General features: G+C 47.2%; 1 pseudogene; it reads left to right on the forward strand.

Moving 5' to 3' along the window:
• The first annotated feature begins 339 nt into the window (after positions 1–339).
• LOC133282307 (olfactory receptor 5J3-like) overlaps positions 340–16,483 on the forward strand; it is a 63,753-nt pseudogene continuing 47,609 nt past the window's right edge.

Raw genomic sequence — 16,483 nt, forward strand, 5'->3', positions numbered from 1 at the left:
ATTCATGATTTATACACTTCTGGGTTACAGCAGGCTATAGCATCTTAAACATATGGGCATTAAGTTTCTTGCTTTAAAAAGGAATTTATGTTCTAACAGGCTGATTCCAAAGGCTCATTTGTTAGTGATTATATTCTGATGACAATCTGAATTGTTGCATTTCTGTATAACAGAATAAGAGTCATCCACTTTTAACTCTTGAATAAATCCGTGCATCTTGCTTTAGCTGCCTATGCAAAAGAAACACAGCATGCATCAGACATTACTCCCTCTTATAAAGAAAACCCACATTGGTAAGGCTGTTTTCTGACACAGCTTTACCTAAGAGGACGCAAGAACATGAAGACAAAAGCACACGACCTCAACGCAGGTGAGGTTCTGCCTTGTGTTGGTATTACCTCCTGTGCCTTCCCTCTGCCATCGAGTGATGGGAGTCAAGGTTTTATCTCCAATGCAGCAGAGAACATCTACATGTCAGCATCACTTCTGTTAAGCAACTGATGTGAAGAGAGGTGAGCTCCTGACAGACTCCAAGAGCCCAGCTTGTGGTGCTTAGGCTGTAAATACAGTTGCATGTGCTCTCCTGGGAGGAAGCCTCCAGGGCTGCTCATGTTTTGCAGAGAAAAACAAAAAGAAGGAAAAGCAAAGGGTGTGAAATCACCTCTGAAAGGCATTGTGGTGCTTGAGCATCTGAGAGATGTGGAGTGCATGAGCCGTGCCTGAGAACAGCTGCACAGCAGCAGTTACAGGCAGCTCATAGGATGCTTCTGACATACTTGTGGACAGTGCAAATGTTTTGGTCTGAACATACTGACACAATGAAAATGGGTTTAGAGACATTCCAGATCTTGCACACAGTTCTCAAATGGGACATGAAGAACAAGTGACTCCATCTCTGGAGCTGCTGATGCTCCTCTGTGAAGGGTGAACCCAGTTTTCCAGCCCCAATGGGGTTACCCACATGTAGTGCCTGGATGTCCAACAGCTGAGTGGGTGCCTCTGGACTTCCACTGTATTCAAAGATGAAAAACAGGCATTTTGAGGCAGGGAGGAATTGTCCCAGGCTGAGCTAATAGGCCTTTATCCCCCTGAGCAGCCTCAGCTGGGCTCCAACCCCACCCTCTTCCTGTTGTTCCCCATCTCTATTTAAGCTCAGAACAGGCAGATTGAGCTTTACTAGAGCAGTTCTGGTTTCCAGTTCAGTAGGAGTTCAGCACACCTATGCAATCTTTTGGTGGTCACCTAGGTTTTCTCATCTATCTTTCTAGCAATTTTTTCTCCTGATCCTGAGCAAGGGATTGACTCAACCTGACTTGGTTTGGTCTTGAATCTGCCTCCTCATCACCAGCTTTCCTGGTGCTCTGGAGCCTTGGTTGAACTTGGTCCATGTCTCTGTTCCTGCCCTGCTTCTCTTGCTCAGGTACTGTGAGATGGTCCCTGCACACCAGGGTGTTCTCCTTTGGTTCTGTTTAGACAGGTAAAGGAGACAAACCCCTGTGGCAGACCCCAGGCTCCTGCAGAGTAGAACCCATCACCCTCTGCACCTGACAGCCCAGCCAGTGCTCACTGCTCTGACAGTCATTTTCCATCCAGAGCATGTCCCTACAGGAGCAAATTAGGAGGTAGTTTTTCAGTGATGAAAAGTAGAGTAACAAATTGATCCTTACATTCAAGTGTTGTTATCCTTTCCTTAGTGCCTTTTCCTTTACCAAGTATAACATTAGACTTTCAGTCTTCAGCAGATCGGCAACACTTTGGTTCGGAAGTATCTTTGGGATGATGTTTATCTGCTGGTTTTGTGACAGAGGACATCAGAGCTTCACTTTTACCAAGCACTTTGGCTTCCCCAGCCTCTTCCTTAGTCTTCCAGGCTTGGTTTGGAACCATTTCTAGGTCTTACTTTCTTCCTACGACTTGTTTGTGCAACAAGACCGCAGACAATCTGATTTATCTACACTCCTATATTGCCCGTAGTGGTTATTTTTTTCCCCTATGTCTTGGTCTTTTCCGATCTACACTTACCATTATTACCTGGCTCCTTGCTAGCCTGTCAAAAATATCTTCCAAAACTGTCAGCATCTCCAGGTGATAGTTTAAAACCTGCATTGTGACATCTTTCAAACTGCAAACTCCAGCACCTCACTGCTCACCATGGGGCAGGATGAAGGATTCTGGCACTCTGCAGGAAATGGGAGACATTCTCATAGGGATGCTGATGGCTTCTGCCCCTGCTGGTGCCCTGGTGATGGAGGCACTGGGCAAGGGCTGAAACCCCTCCCTGCTCTGCATGGAGCTGGATCCAAACTGGGACTCAGCTTTAACTTCTTAGGGATCAGTGCTTAAATCCTTCCTATGTCCATCTTAAATCCTGTCTTATGTCCATAGCGCAGAGGAGACCCTCTGCCCCCCATGTCCTGCAGGGTGCCCACGAGGGCAGTGTGAGCAGTGTGAGGATTTGGGACCAGGACTGATGCAAAGCAAGGAGGGACCATATCCGTGCACACCCCCCTATGTCGACCACATCCCTACACATCCATACACATATCCCATGCCCTGCAGAGCAGGCTCAGCCCCATCCATCTCCTGCTGTGGCTGCAGCGCTGGTATTGAGCAGGGAGATGAGGAGGTGAGAGTGGCAGAGCTGACAGCAGGAGGAGAATGGAGGATGCTCATCTGCAACATTGCACGGTGTCCTGCGGCTCCTGTGAATGGTTTTACTGCTGGAGAGAGAGGGAAAGGGGAGCATGTGGCTCTGGAAAGAATTGGAAGCCAAAATGATGCCCAGACTGTGGGGGTTTGCTCCCAGTGTGCACTGCCAGGGGATCCGGATGATCTCTGGTGGGAATCCGTGTGACATGCACTTTCCTTTCATGTTTGGCTGTAGAAGGAGGTTCCCCATAATCCCCATGAAGGCTTTAACCTGTCAGAGGGGAGACTGAGATGAGCTCTTAGGCAGAAGCTCTTCCCTGGGAGGGTGCAGAGGCGCTGGCACAGGGTGCCCAGAGAAGCTGTGGCTGCCCCATCCCTGGCAGTGTTCAAGGGCAGGTTGGACACAGGGGCTTGGAGCAAGCTGCTCCAGTGGAAGGTGTTGGGATTGGAGCTGGATGAGCTTTAAGCTCCCTTCCAAGCCAAACCAGGCTGGGATTCTATGAATCCCCTCAAATACAGCCAACAGCATTCTATTACCTACAGAACATGATGTCCAGTTCATTTCTTAGTCTCAGAGTTGTGAGGAGCAGCCTGCCAACACCTTCCTGACCTTGAGTGGGGAAAACCATGGAAATAATAGAATCATAGAATCATAGGTTAGGGTTGGAAAGGACCTTAAGATCATCTAGTTCCAGCCCCCCTGCTGTGGGTAGGGACACCTTACGCTAAATCATATCACCCAAGGCCTCGTCCAACCTGTTCTTGAACACTGCCAGGGATGGAGCATTCACAACCTCCCTGGGCAACCCATTCCAGTGCCTCACCACCCTCACAGGAAAGAATCTCCTCCTTAGATCCAATCTAAACTTCCCCTGTTTCAGTTTTAACCCGTTACCCCTTGTCCTGTCACTACAGTCCCTAATGAAGAGTCCCTCCCCAGCATCCCTATAGGCCCCCTTCAGATACTGGAAGGCTGCTCTGAGGTCTCTTCTCCAGGCTGAACAGCCCCAACTTCCTCAGCCTGTCTTCATACGGGAGGTGCTCCAGCCCCTGATCATCCTCATGGCCCTTCTCTGGACTTGTTCCAACAGTTCCATGTCCTTTTTATGTTGGGGACACCAGAACTGCACACACAATGCTCCAGGTGAGGTCTCACAGGAGCAGAGTAGAGGGGCAGGATCACCTCCTTTGACCTGCTGGTCACGCTCCTTTGGATGCAGCCCAGGATACGGTTGCTTTCTGGTCTGTGAGCACACACTGAAGCCGGCTCATGTTCATTTTCTCATCAGCCAACACCCCCAAGTCCTTCTCCTTGGGCTGCTCTGAATCTCTTCTCTGCCCAACCTGTAGCTGTGCCTGGGACTGCTCCCACCCAGGTGTAGGACCTTGCACTTGGCATGGTTAAACTTCATGAGGTTGGCATCAGCCCACCTCACAAGTGTGTCGAGGTCCCTCTGGATGGCATTCCTTCCCTCCAGGGTATCAACCGAACCACACAGCTCGGTGTCATCGGCAAACTTGCTGAGGGCGCGCTCAATCCCACTGTCCATGTCAGCGACGAAGATGTTGAACAAGACCGGTCCCAACCCCGACCCCTGAGGGACCCCACTCGTTACTGGTCTCCAGCCGGACACTGAGCCATTGACCACAACTCTCTGTGTGCAGCCATCCAGCCAGTTCTTTATCCACCGAGTGGTCCATCCATCAAATTGATGTCTCTCCAATTTAGAGACAAGGATGTCGTGTGGGACAGTGTCGAACGCTTTGCACAAGTCCAGGTAGATGCCATCAACTGCTCTACCCCTGTCCATCAGTTCTGTAGCCCCATCATAGAAGGCCACCACATTGGTCAGGCAGGATTTCCCCTCAGTGAAGCCCTGCTGGCTGTCACCAAACACCTTGTTGATTTTCATGTGCCTTAGCATGCCTTCCAGGAGAATCTGCTCCAAGATGTTGCCAGGCTCAGGGGTGAGACTGACTGCTCTGTAATTCCCCGGGTCATCCATTTTCCCTTTCTGGAAAATAAATACAGGGTCAGAGCCTCAAAACAGACCCAAAACAAGACAAAAACAGCAAAATCAGCCGCAAAACAGACCCAAAACAACCCCAAAAAACCCTGGTCCTGCTTCTCCTGTGGGATACAGGGTCAGAGCCCCCAAACAGACCCAAAACAGACCAAAAAACAGGCAAAAACAAGGCCAAACACCCCAAAACGACCCCAAAATCACCTTTTCCTGCTTTTCCTATGGGATACAGGGTCAAAGCCCCAAAAAAGACCAAAAACAGGCCAAAAACAACCCAAAACACCCCAAAACCACCTTGTCCTGCTTCTTCTAGGCGATACAGGGTCAGAGCCCCAAAACAGACCAAAAACAGACCGAAAACAAGGCCAAACCACCCTAAAACCACCCCAAAATCACCTTGTCCTGCTTCTCCACTGGCATACAGGGTCAGAGCCCCAAAACAGGACAAAAACAGGAGAAAAGCAGGCCAAAACACCCCAAACAACCCCCAAAATGGGCCAAAACCACCCCAAAATCACCTTGTCCTGCTTCTCCTATGGGACACAGGTCAGAGCCGCAGAACTGGACAAAACCACCCCAAACCCACCTTGTCCTGTTTCTCCTGTGGGCACAAGTTCAGCACCCCAAAACAGGCTCAAAAAAGCACAAAAACAACCAAAAACTATTCAAAACCACCCCCAAAACAACCCCAAACCACCCTAAACCCACCAAAAAAACACCTTGTCCTGCTTCTCCTGTGGGATACAGGCTCAGAGCCCCAAAACAGACCCAAAACAGGCCAAAAAGAGAAAAAAAACACACCAAAACACCCAAAACCACCCCTAAAACAGCCCAAGCCAACCCCGAAGCACCGGCTCGTGCTGCAGCTCTGCCTCATTCCAGAGCCTTGGATCATCTGGGAGCACGGGATCCCATTGGCATCACAGCTCCTGGCGCTTGGGAGCAGATCCTATGGGATCTGGATCCAGATCCGGATGCTCCACACATGGACACGGATCTAGGTCTGGATCCGGTTGTAGGGGGGAGCGCGGACACGGAATTCCATGGGGCTGGAAGAGCAGAACCGGGCTCCTGGAGGAAGGGCTCTGGGGTGGGGGGGAGAGACGCCATTGCCCACCATTGTCTCCATTGACCCTATTGGCCCCCATTACCCCCTTTGCCCTCCCCATTACCCCCACTGCCCGTTACCCCCATTGCCCCCACTGCCCCCCATTGCCCCTGTTACCCCATTACCCCCATTGCCACCCGTTACCCCCATTCCCAACTCACTTCCCACTGCTCCGCACTGGATCCAAAGATGGGGCTGGGGATGCCCCGGTCCCGCCGCGCATCCGGTTGCGGCTCCCATTGAGGCTCCAGGGACCCCGGGTTCGAGCCCCGAGCTCCCGGGTTCGGGTCCCGAGCTCCCGGGTTCGAGCCCCGGTGCCCCCGGAGCAGCGGCGACAGCCGGGGGGGGGGGGGAAGCCCCGGTGCCCCCCTCACTGAGCAGCGCCCCCAGCACCGAGCGGCGCCGCTCCCGTAGCAGCACCGGGGCCCGGTGCAACAGCGCCCCCAAGCGGGCGGCCAGGACCCGCGCTATGGGGTGTTGGGGGGCGGGCATTGGGACCCCCAAGTTATGGGGCACCCCCTTTGTAGCCCCCAAAGTATGGGGCAGGCTCTGGGAATCCCCTATGGAGCCCCCCAAGTTATGGGGCGGGGTCTGGGTCCCCCCTATGGAGCCCCCCAAGTTATGGGGCACCCCCTCTGTGCCCCCCTCAAAGTTATGGGGCACCCTTATAGTGCGGGGGGTGCCGAGGCCCCGCCCAACGTGACCCGAGGTGACCTGGAGGGCGAAGAGCCCGCGGGGGTGGGGCAGGAGGCGGTGCTGGGTGATGACCACGTGACACGGAGGGGGGGGAGGGGGGGCGCGCAGGGGCCAGGATCGGGCCCGGGCCCCGCCCCCTCCCCCCCCCCCCCCCCGCCCGCCCCAGTTTGGTCCCGTCCGGTTCCCGCCAATTTCGCCCATCATGGCGGAGCTGGAGCTCCCCTCCGATCCCGACCTGCGCAGGTTGGAGCCCGCGGGACCCCCCAGTGGGGGCTTTTGGGGTCCTGGGGGGGTTGGGGTGCTCCTGACCCCCTCTCTTTGTCTCCCCCCCACCTCCAGGCTGTGCATGGGGCCCTGAGCCCCCATCCGGGAGTACATCATGGGCCACGTGCGGCACCCGCGGTGAGGGGGGCACCCCAACATCTGGGGGGGAGGAACTGCAACATCTGGAGGTGATGCGCAGATAAACTCCACAACTCGTTAAAAGTTCTAAAGTAGGTATGCTTTTTATTCAGCGCTGAGACGCATAGGGATAATTCCTCAAAGATATGCGTGTCTCAGTGTTGTTTCCCTCTACATTTATTCTCTAAAGTTACATATATTCATGAGGTTGCACCATACGCCTATACATATTCATGTCCTATCCCCGCTTCGTATTATAATGAGTCAGAAAGTCCTCTGTGCCTGCTCAGTGCCCCCCTCCGGTCGTGGGCAGGGGTCTCAAGATGAAGTAAATGAGTCTTCCTCCTCTGGGCAGGGGTCTTCAAGATGAAGTAAATGAGTCTTCCTCTTCTTGCACTTTTCACCTTTTCTAGTCATTACATGTGGCCTTCGAGTTTGGTCATTATCCCCGCCGTAAATTCTCTGCTTCTCCCCTTTATCAGTAGAGTTTGGTCAGTTTCCCAGCCATAAATTCTCTGCTCCTTCCCCTTATCAGTAGCGTTTGATCAGTGTTCCAGCCGTAAACCTTCTGCTTTTCCCTTTATCAGTAGATTCAGGCATCTGCTCATTAACAGGACCGGAGGCCTCTGTTTTGCTTAGCAGGCATTTACAACAGGTAGTCTATTTGTTTAAACAGATTCCTCTAGCAAACAAATTCCTCTAACCCCCTTGCACAATTCCCCGTTCAACCCCCCTGTACCACAACCCCTGTACTACCCCCCTGCACTACCCCCCTGTACATTGGTCCACCCTTTGCATCAATACCCCCCCTGTACATTGGTCAACCCTTTGCATCAATCCCCCCTTTTCTTTTAAAAGTTAGTAAATTCTTTTACTATATTATTCATGACAGAGCTATCCATGTTCCTTTTATTGACTTATGAAGTGATTCTGATATACACTGTATTATACAAGGTACAATCGTTAAAATGAGTAATCCCATAACCAAAATTAAAAGGCCTTGTTTCAGTATGTCCCTGAACCATCCAGTAACTCCTAAGTTATTTAACCACTCATCCAATCCGCCTCCAACAATTCTAAGCTCTTGCATATTTTCCTGCAATTTTTGCAGCTTAGCATGAATTGATTCAGAATGGTCAGATAAGTTCATGCAACACATGCCTTCGAAATCCTCACAACCATGTCCATGAGCCAATAATAAAAAGTCAGTTGCTGCTTGGTTTTGTAAAGATGCATGTCTTAAGTTATATTTAATTGCTTAGCCGCCCAACATGCCAAATGATGTATATCTGCCAATGCTTTCCCCGCAGCTACATTTGGTACAAATAATGCCACCAAAAATCTTGCAGTGTGATTCCAGATTAAAGTGGAATCGCAATTCGGGCCTAATTGCCCAATGGATTGTTTGTTTCTGCGGAGGTTGTCCTTCATGTCCTGGACTAAATGCCTTTTGGAGGCTGCAAACAGGGACAATTTACCTAGATAACATGGTCCTCCAAAGGGTTTGGTAGGAATCCCTGGCCATGCACGGTCTCCACATATCAAGAAATATCCTGGGGGTAGAGCTTTAGGTATTGTATCGTACCATGTCTTCCCACTAGTTACCTTGGTCTTAGGGACTTTGCTTGACCATGTATTTATAAAGCTCTGAGTAGTCTTGTCAGATCCCAAGAGTTGGAGTAATTTAAGTTTCTTCCATTTGCACTGATGCAACTGTCCAGTCGGTTCCATGAGCTCTCTGGACCATTTTGATCACTGTGCTAGGATTTAGAATCGAGTCATTCCTAACCCATCCCCGAAAATCAAAGGGGTTCAAGTATGGTATACCAATTAGGCACGTTTGAAAGGGATTTTTCACCTGTGCCAAGGTCGGACAAAAATCAGTAATCCCAGTCTTGTTTGCCCATGTGAGCCAGACATTCGTATTTGAACCCAGTATTGAAGTTTCTTTTTTCTATGGCTTGGACCATGGTACAGGTATAGGGGATTAATATCAATAATCGCTCCGTTTTAACTATTCTACTTAACTATATATGTTGATTACAATTGCAACATCGTATTGACACCCATGGATCACTCTATTTTTTTTTGTTTGTTTTCCCAGATTGACCAGAAATTTTAGGAGATAAACTTCTCCCACTTCCAGAAGACTTTCTCCTTTAAACTGGGACCGATATGGTCTTCCACATAAAATTTTTACATAGGATAGCCTCTGGTACTCCAAAACCTACTAGGGAATGCTTCTGGCCACCCTAAAAAAGTATTCGTTAACACCCTTCAATTTGTTCATATGTATAAAGACTTGCTATCTCAATGAGTTTTATTATGTTCCTCCTGAACTACCATCCAGAGTTGGTTACAGGGGATTATAATTCACCCATCAGGTATCTGAACCCAATCTTCTTTGTTTTCCTCTCCTCCTCTGAGATCTTCAATAAATTTTCTATCCTACTTTGATTTTCTAGGTTTAGATATCTCAATTGTTAGTTTGCCGTCAGGGATTAAGGGAATGAGTTTAGATTGTTAAAATCAGCCAAATTTCGTCTTGTTGATATCCTTGACAACACATAATAGCTACTTCCTCAGGTAGCTGAACAGCTCTCAGTAGTCGTAGCATGTTTATTCTGTTTCTCCTGTGTGTTCAAAGGTCCTCGTTCTTTCCAGATGGCACCATGTGCATGGACCACACCAAATGCATATTTAGAACCAGTGGGCTTCTTTCTGTTCCAGGAATGCTGATACAACACAGGACACTAGTACAGTAATTTTTGTCCCAAGGTAAATAAGCGGGCCTCTTCAATATTCATGACAACTGCTGTCACAGCTCATAAGCATCCGGGCCATCCTTTGCTCACTTCATTCAGCTGTTTTGAAAAATACACCACTGTTCTCTTACAGGGTCCTAGTTTCTGAGTAAGGACCACCAAAGCTATTCCCTGTTCTTCATAGGAATATAGCCAAAAGGGTTTAGTCACATCCAGAAGTCAGAGCTGCAGCTCTCATTAGCTCTGCTTTTAAATTTCTAAAGCCCTCCTCTGCTGAATCAGTCCATTCCAAAGAGAGAGGGGTTTCTTTTAACAGTTCACATAGGGGTCTTACCAGAACACCATAATCATGCATCCAAAGTCTGCATCATCCAGTTATTCCCAGGAATGTCTGGAGCTCCTTGATGGTTGTCAGTCGTGGAGTTTGACAAATGGCTTCTTTTCTAGCAGTTCCAAGTTTTCTCTGTCATCCTAGGTAGGAAACTCAGGTTTGGATTAGTTGGGCCTTTTGTCTGGTTACCCAATAACCATTCAGTCCCAGAAAATTCAATAATTCCACCATTCACTGGACACATTTTTCCTTTGTTTCTGTGGCAATAGGTCATCCACATATTGTAACAGAGTCCCTGTCTGAGTGGGTGGTTTCATGATCCTAATTCCAGTGTTAACTGATTTGAGACAATGTTGTCCACGTTAACTGGGTTTTCCTTACTGTGTCAGGATGTTCCCATTTGGAAGCAAATAAATTCTGAATGGTAAACAAAAGAAAGAGTCCTTTAAATCCAAGACGGCAAACCATTTCTGATTCGATTTAGTCAATACAGATTAGTTATTACTGAATATCCTCTACAAATTTGTTGATTTCTGAGATCTTGAACCAATCTGCAACTTTTCTTTACTGGCAAGATAGGAGTATTATATTCCAATTCACATTCATGATTTTTTTATTTTTTTTTTTTTTTAATTCCCTTTCCTGCAACTTTAGGGGCTATTGTTTTATTCTAATTGGGCAGGCCCCCTTTTTTATTTCTACTTTAACAGGCAAAGCATTTTTTGCTTTACCTGGAACTTCAGATGTCCATATTCCCAGGTATACCTGGATTAAGGATTTCTTCTATTTCAGGGAGGTCCTCCTGTTTGCTTTTTCTGCTGAATTAAAGATAAACTCAAAACTGCAATTAATTGATTTTTAACTCTTTAATTCCATTTTGCCTTCTTTAAATGTTGCTTTTTTCCAATTTGTGCCTCTTTTTGCCTTTTTTTTTTTTTTCTTTTCCTTGGTGGCCAGTAGCTCCCACATCTGTAACAAATTCTTTTCCCTCTGAATTAACGCCGAATAAGTTGCTCCTGTATCCACTAAAATTCCACTTTATTTCCTCTGGTCTCTAGTTTTAATTTAATCAGTGGATCTACTAGGGCAGATTCCCCAGGTCCTTTGTCCATGGCATTCTTCCCCCAGGGCAAAAACTCTCCACAGCACCCGGTCCCATAGAAGAAAAACCCACTCCCCCCACCTTTGCCCGACATTCCTCCTCCACCAGTTTCAAAACATTCAACAACCCCTCAGTCCCGTCTATCAACATGTCTGTTCCCACTTGTTTGCCTGCCCCAGCACTCATTCCGTGCTCAAACACAGGAGCTGCTCGAGCTCCCCTCCTTTCCCCTTTGGTTTTCCCTTTTTTTTGGTTTTTTTTTTTTTTCTTCTCACAGCTGCTCACCCTGCTCTGCAGGGGTTACAGATGCCTGCCTCTGCAGCAGCACTTCTGGTTTTGTTGCTTGTTGCCAGTGACAGAATCTCCTCCTCCTTATCAATATCTGATAGGACAGGTATAGAGGATGCTCCTCTCAGAGGTATCTGTGATACATATAATTTTTCTATTATTTTCCTGATTCAACTTTTAAACATCATTCTCCCAATATCACAGGCTGAACAACATCTCTTCAGCTTAGCTTTCTGGTTTTCTCTGTCCTTTTCCAAAGACAAACTTAGGCTTTTCACTTTAAGAAACCACCCAGAGTGGCAGACAGGATGTGAAATTAGCTCTGCCAGATCCCTATCTGTATATAGTACTTCATCCCATTTTCCTGGCCACCTCAAAACCAACATTAATTGTAGCAATGTATTATAATTTAAAGTTCCATTTTTAGGCCATTTCTCCTGATCACAGAATTGTAGAATTAACCGGGTTGGAAAAGACCTTTAAGATCATAAAGTCCAATGTCATAAATTGAGACCACAACGGATCATAATCCAATTAAAATTTTATTAATTATAGCAAGTAGAATATGAGCAAAAACAGCGCTGGACGACAGGGGAGTCTGCGCTCCGCCAACTGCCATCCTGAGCAGTTCAAACAGCCCCTTTTTATACATCTCACTTCCGTGGCATTCTTTAAATCAGCCACACTATACCAGGAGTTATGGGGTCCTAGTTTGCTTAGCAGTATGTATGGATTTGCTACTACAGGGAACCGGGTGATAGTTCTTTTGTTTATTTCCCTTAAATCATGTACGAGCCGATATTTCCCATTTGGTTTCTTTACAGGCAAAATGGGGGTGTTAAAGGGTGACATACAAGGCTCTAAGATTCCTTGTGCTAACAATTGATCAATTTCTGGTTTTAATCCTCTCCGTCCTTCTAGGGATATGGGATGTTGCCTTACCCTCACAGGTATGTGGGGTTCGGAAATTTGGATTTTAATCGGTGGAATTTCCAGTCTACTAATTGTGTCCGGAGAGTACCAGACATCGGGGTTAATTTGTTTTTTATCATCCACGGTCAAAGGATAAGCAGACACTGTTAGCTCTTGATTTTTCACTTTAATTTCTAATTGCAATTCAACAATTAAATCTCGTCCTAACAGATTAAATTCTGCTTCAGGGACGAGCAAGAGTTCACCCATTCCAAATTTATTTTCAGTTTCGAATACCACATTTTTGATTTTGCTTACTTTAAAGGGTTCTCCTTTTTCCCCAATTACTTGTACTTTTTCAGGGGAAACTTTATATCCCTCAGGTATTTGCTTAATTGTTGATTTCTCAGCCCCAGTGTCTACTAAAAAGGTGAACTCTTGTTTATGGGGACCTATTTTTAATTTTATCAAGGGCTCATGATGACTCCGGTCCCCTAAGATATAGAGCCCCTGACTCTCCTATTCCGTTTTCAATATTTCCTCATCTCTGATCCTTTTTCTGCAATTCTTCTTTATATGTCCCTTCTTTTTCTTTTGTTTAGTTTTTATTTCATTCAGCGGATAAAGTCTAGCTCCCGGTCATTCTAGCCACACTTCCGCATATTGACTCTCCTCCGGGTTAAGGGGTTTTTTATTATTAACCCAGAGGTTTAATTGCTGTCTTACCCAATCTTCTTCTGACCCATAGACTGGCCAAAAGACATTTTTAGAAATCTTCTTCCCTCCCCATATCTTAGTACAATATTCTCAATTGTCTAAGATATATGCCAGAGGGGTATTCTTAGGTACAATGGGTACCCTTCCCATGGGAGTCGAAGGCTTGCTGCCCTTCGCCCCCATCTTCTGGAATATCCACAAACATACACTCACTCGCTCCTCTTGTTCCTGGCCCAGTCCCTCGCGGGAGATGGGAGACGCAGTACTTAAGAGTCCACACTCGCTTGGTTCAGTATATCGAACCTCTCACTCGTTATATTCCAGGAAACCCAATCCCGCCCGAACGGCAAACCCGCGAACAACTTCGCAATATACTTACGCGTCCTGCGTCTTCGTCCGGACTCCCGTGCACAGAATTTTATGGGATTTTACCGGTTTCTCCTTTGCTCATTATTCTAGAATTTAGGTTCGTCGGTAAGGTTGGGGTGAGCTGTTGGTCGCGGGGCCGCGAAATGTCGCGGGGCGCCTCCCCGGAGGACCAAAGCCCACCGTTCCTTATCCGAGTCACGGCACCAGAAAATTGTCATAAATTGAGACCACAACGAATCATAATCCAATTAAAATTTTATTAATTATAGCAAGTAGAATATGAGCAAAAACAGCGCTGGACGACAGGGGAGTCTGCGCTCCGCCAACTGCCGTCCTGAGCAGTTCAAACAGCCCCTTTTTATACATCTCACTTCCGTGTTCATGAAGTAGTGGAGGTACTCTGCGCATGCTTCCACTGTTGTTAGGGGGTCAACCTCTGCCTCCTGGTGATCGTTGAGACTGAAGTAAGAAGTTTTCCTCCTTTGTTCCATAGTTGACCTTTTACTCATATGTCCTTATGTGGAGTTGTTTGTCTTATCTCTGTCAGTTTCTGGAACATCTTACAGTTATCTTTAGTCAACATCTGCTAAGCGGTACTTGGTTTAGTTTGTGTAAGCGATTACGGTTATCTTATCTTGCACAAGCTGTGTCTGGTGATTGTTTGAGTAAGTTTTCACATCTTTTGTTGCCTAACCTTTACATTGGGCTTAACATAAATCTTAATAAACAATACCCTTATCCTTAGTTTCTTACACCAACAATTACCCCAGGATTGCCAAAACCACCACTAAGCCATGCCATTAAAGGCCTCATCTCAATGTTGTTTTTTTTTTTGAACGCTTCCAGGGACACATATTCCACCACTTCCCTGGGCCACCTGTTCCAATGCTTGATCACATTTTGGTGAAGAAATTTTTCCTAATACCCAGACTAAGCCTCCCCATGCCCAGCTTGAGACATGAGATTAAAATGTGATTTTTTTTTTTTTTTTTTAACCTCTCTCCTATAATTCAACCATTTTCATTGCTTTATATAATTAAATTCACTAAGATTTACCAGACAGACAATGGGAGATGTAGCCCCATTTTCTGATCTGATAAATTTAAAATAAATAAATTATACATGTACACACTGCCAGAGAATCCTCTGCCTTAGGCATCAAACATCCTTAAAGAACTGCTATCAAACCCTAACACATGACAGACAGAAGGAGGAATTCAAGTCAGGGAAAATTCCATATCAAATAGGAAAAATGCTTAGCAGTCTCCAGAGCAATCCAAGTCTGGAAAGGCAAATCAAACACATACAGATGATGACCATGGGAAAGAGTCATTTCATTGACACACTGTTCTCTTTCCATATCATTCCTGAATGTCTTATGGGGTTTTTTTTACGGATAAGCATATAATAAATAGGGGGCTAATACTTGTCCTCTGGTACTCAACTTCAGAGACTTCACACCAAAATCCCAATTAATACTTTCCCAATCTCATAAACAATCACAAGCTTGGCAATGAATTTTTCAAAAGTAAGCTTTTTACACTCACAATATTTTTACAGATAGGAACATCACAGTCTTCATAAAATTATATACCTGCACACAAGACCTGATATTCCATACGTATGCATCAAGTACTCAATTTTATCCAGAGAAGTTTCCTATCAAATTTTACAAGTTAAAAATAACAGGGGTGTACATCATGCAAAATTACAGGAATGGAGAATTTTACAATATTTTATCAACGTTTTCTTGTTTACCGAACCCCCAGAAGACCCTCCCAGTTCTTTCCAATGTGCCAAAATGTAACCCAATGGGCTTTTCTTCAGAATTCCCTTATTTCGACCGGCTCCCATTTCAAACAATCTTTTACAAATCTATAGCTTCTCTTTCCTAGTGCTCTGCAAATGCACTTAAAAATGAGAGCACCTACACACAAGTTTTATGATATTCTCAGGGGTTCAGTGAAATAATATCTCTGGGTTCTGCAGATCAGTTCCCCTGTTGTTAGATCATAGTTTCGGTTCCAGCAAAATTTACACTAGTATCCACGGTAGGTTCCACTGTTCAGAAGTTAATATGCACCCATATGTGAGGCTACAAGCCTCTGGTACTGAGTGTAAAGTCCAGATCTCAAGAATAGGACTACAGATATTAGAGGTTATACTTTTCTCATACAGCCACTGGGGCGCAGAGAGTGAACTCTTCTTAAACCCCCATTAGCCACAGTTTACTTTTGTCTACTCCTCCCCCCACCGCTTAAACGCTAATCTTTAACACTAACGACAGACATACACACACACAAAGCACTTAGGCGCAACACAAAACAAGACGCTTTGTCTGTCTCCAGCCCTTCCCCATCACCCCTGTGCTCCAGGCCCTGCACCAGCTCCATTGCCCTTCTCTGGCCCCGCTCCAGCACCTCAATGTCTCTCTTGTAGTGAGGGGCCCAGAGGTGAACCCAGGATTCGAGGTGCGGCCTCAGCAGTGCTCAGTGCAGGGGCACCACCACTGCCCTGGCCCTGCTGCCGCACTGGTGCTGATCCAGGCCAGGATGCTGGTGGCTTCCTGGCTGCCTGAGCACAAGCTGCTCATGTTCAGCTCCATCACTCAGCACCCCCAGCTCTTTTCCCATGAGCAGTTTTCAGCCCCTCTTCCCCAAACCTGGAGCATTGCAGGGGGTTGTTGTGGCCCAAGCGCAGGACCCGGCACTTTGCCTTCTTGACCCTCAACACATTGGCCACAGCCCATGGATCCAGCCTGTCCAGATCCCTCTGCAGAGCTTCCTGCCCTCCATCCCCCACCACACCTCCCTGGTCTTTTGGTGGGACATCCCAAATTAGGCAACCCCCACTCTGGGGCTGGCGCCCCCAACTCCCTGATACCAGGGACGGGGGAGCTGGGGTGCCCCATGGGGTGTGGTTTGAGGGCAACGAGGAGCAATTTGGGGCTGGGTGGCATTGGAAGGGGGGAGCAGCTTTTCTGGGGTACCCCAGTTGGGGGCAGGTGTTTGGTGGGGCTCCTCCAGGTTTTTGGGTCCCTGGGTTCATCTGGGGGGGCCCGGGGTGATGGAAGTGTGTGGGTGACTTTGTGCTGCCCCAGGCCCCCACTTGGGGGTCCTG

Source organism: Pezoporus flaviventris, unplaced genomic scaffold (genome assembly GCF_033815535.1).
Source record: "Pezoporus flaviventris isolate CSIRO_AGI_PZ_B2104156 unplaced genomic scaffold, CSIRO_AGI_Pfla_v1 ptg000116l, whole genome shotgun sequence".
Lineage (NCBI taxonomy): Eukaryota > Metazoa > Chordata > Aves > Psittaciformes > Psittacidae > Pezoporus > Pezoporus flaviventris.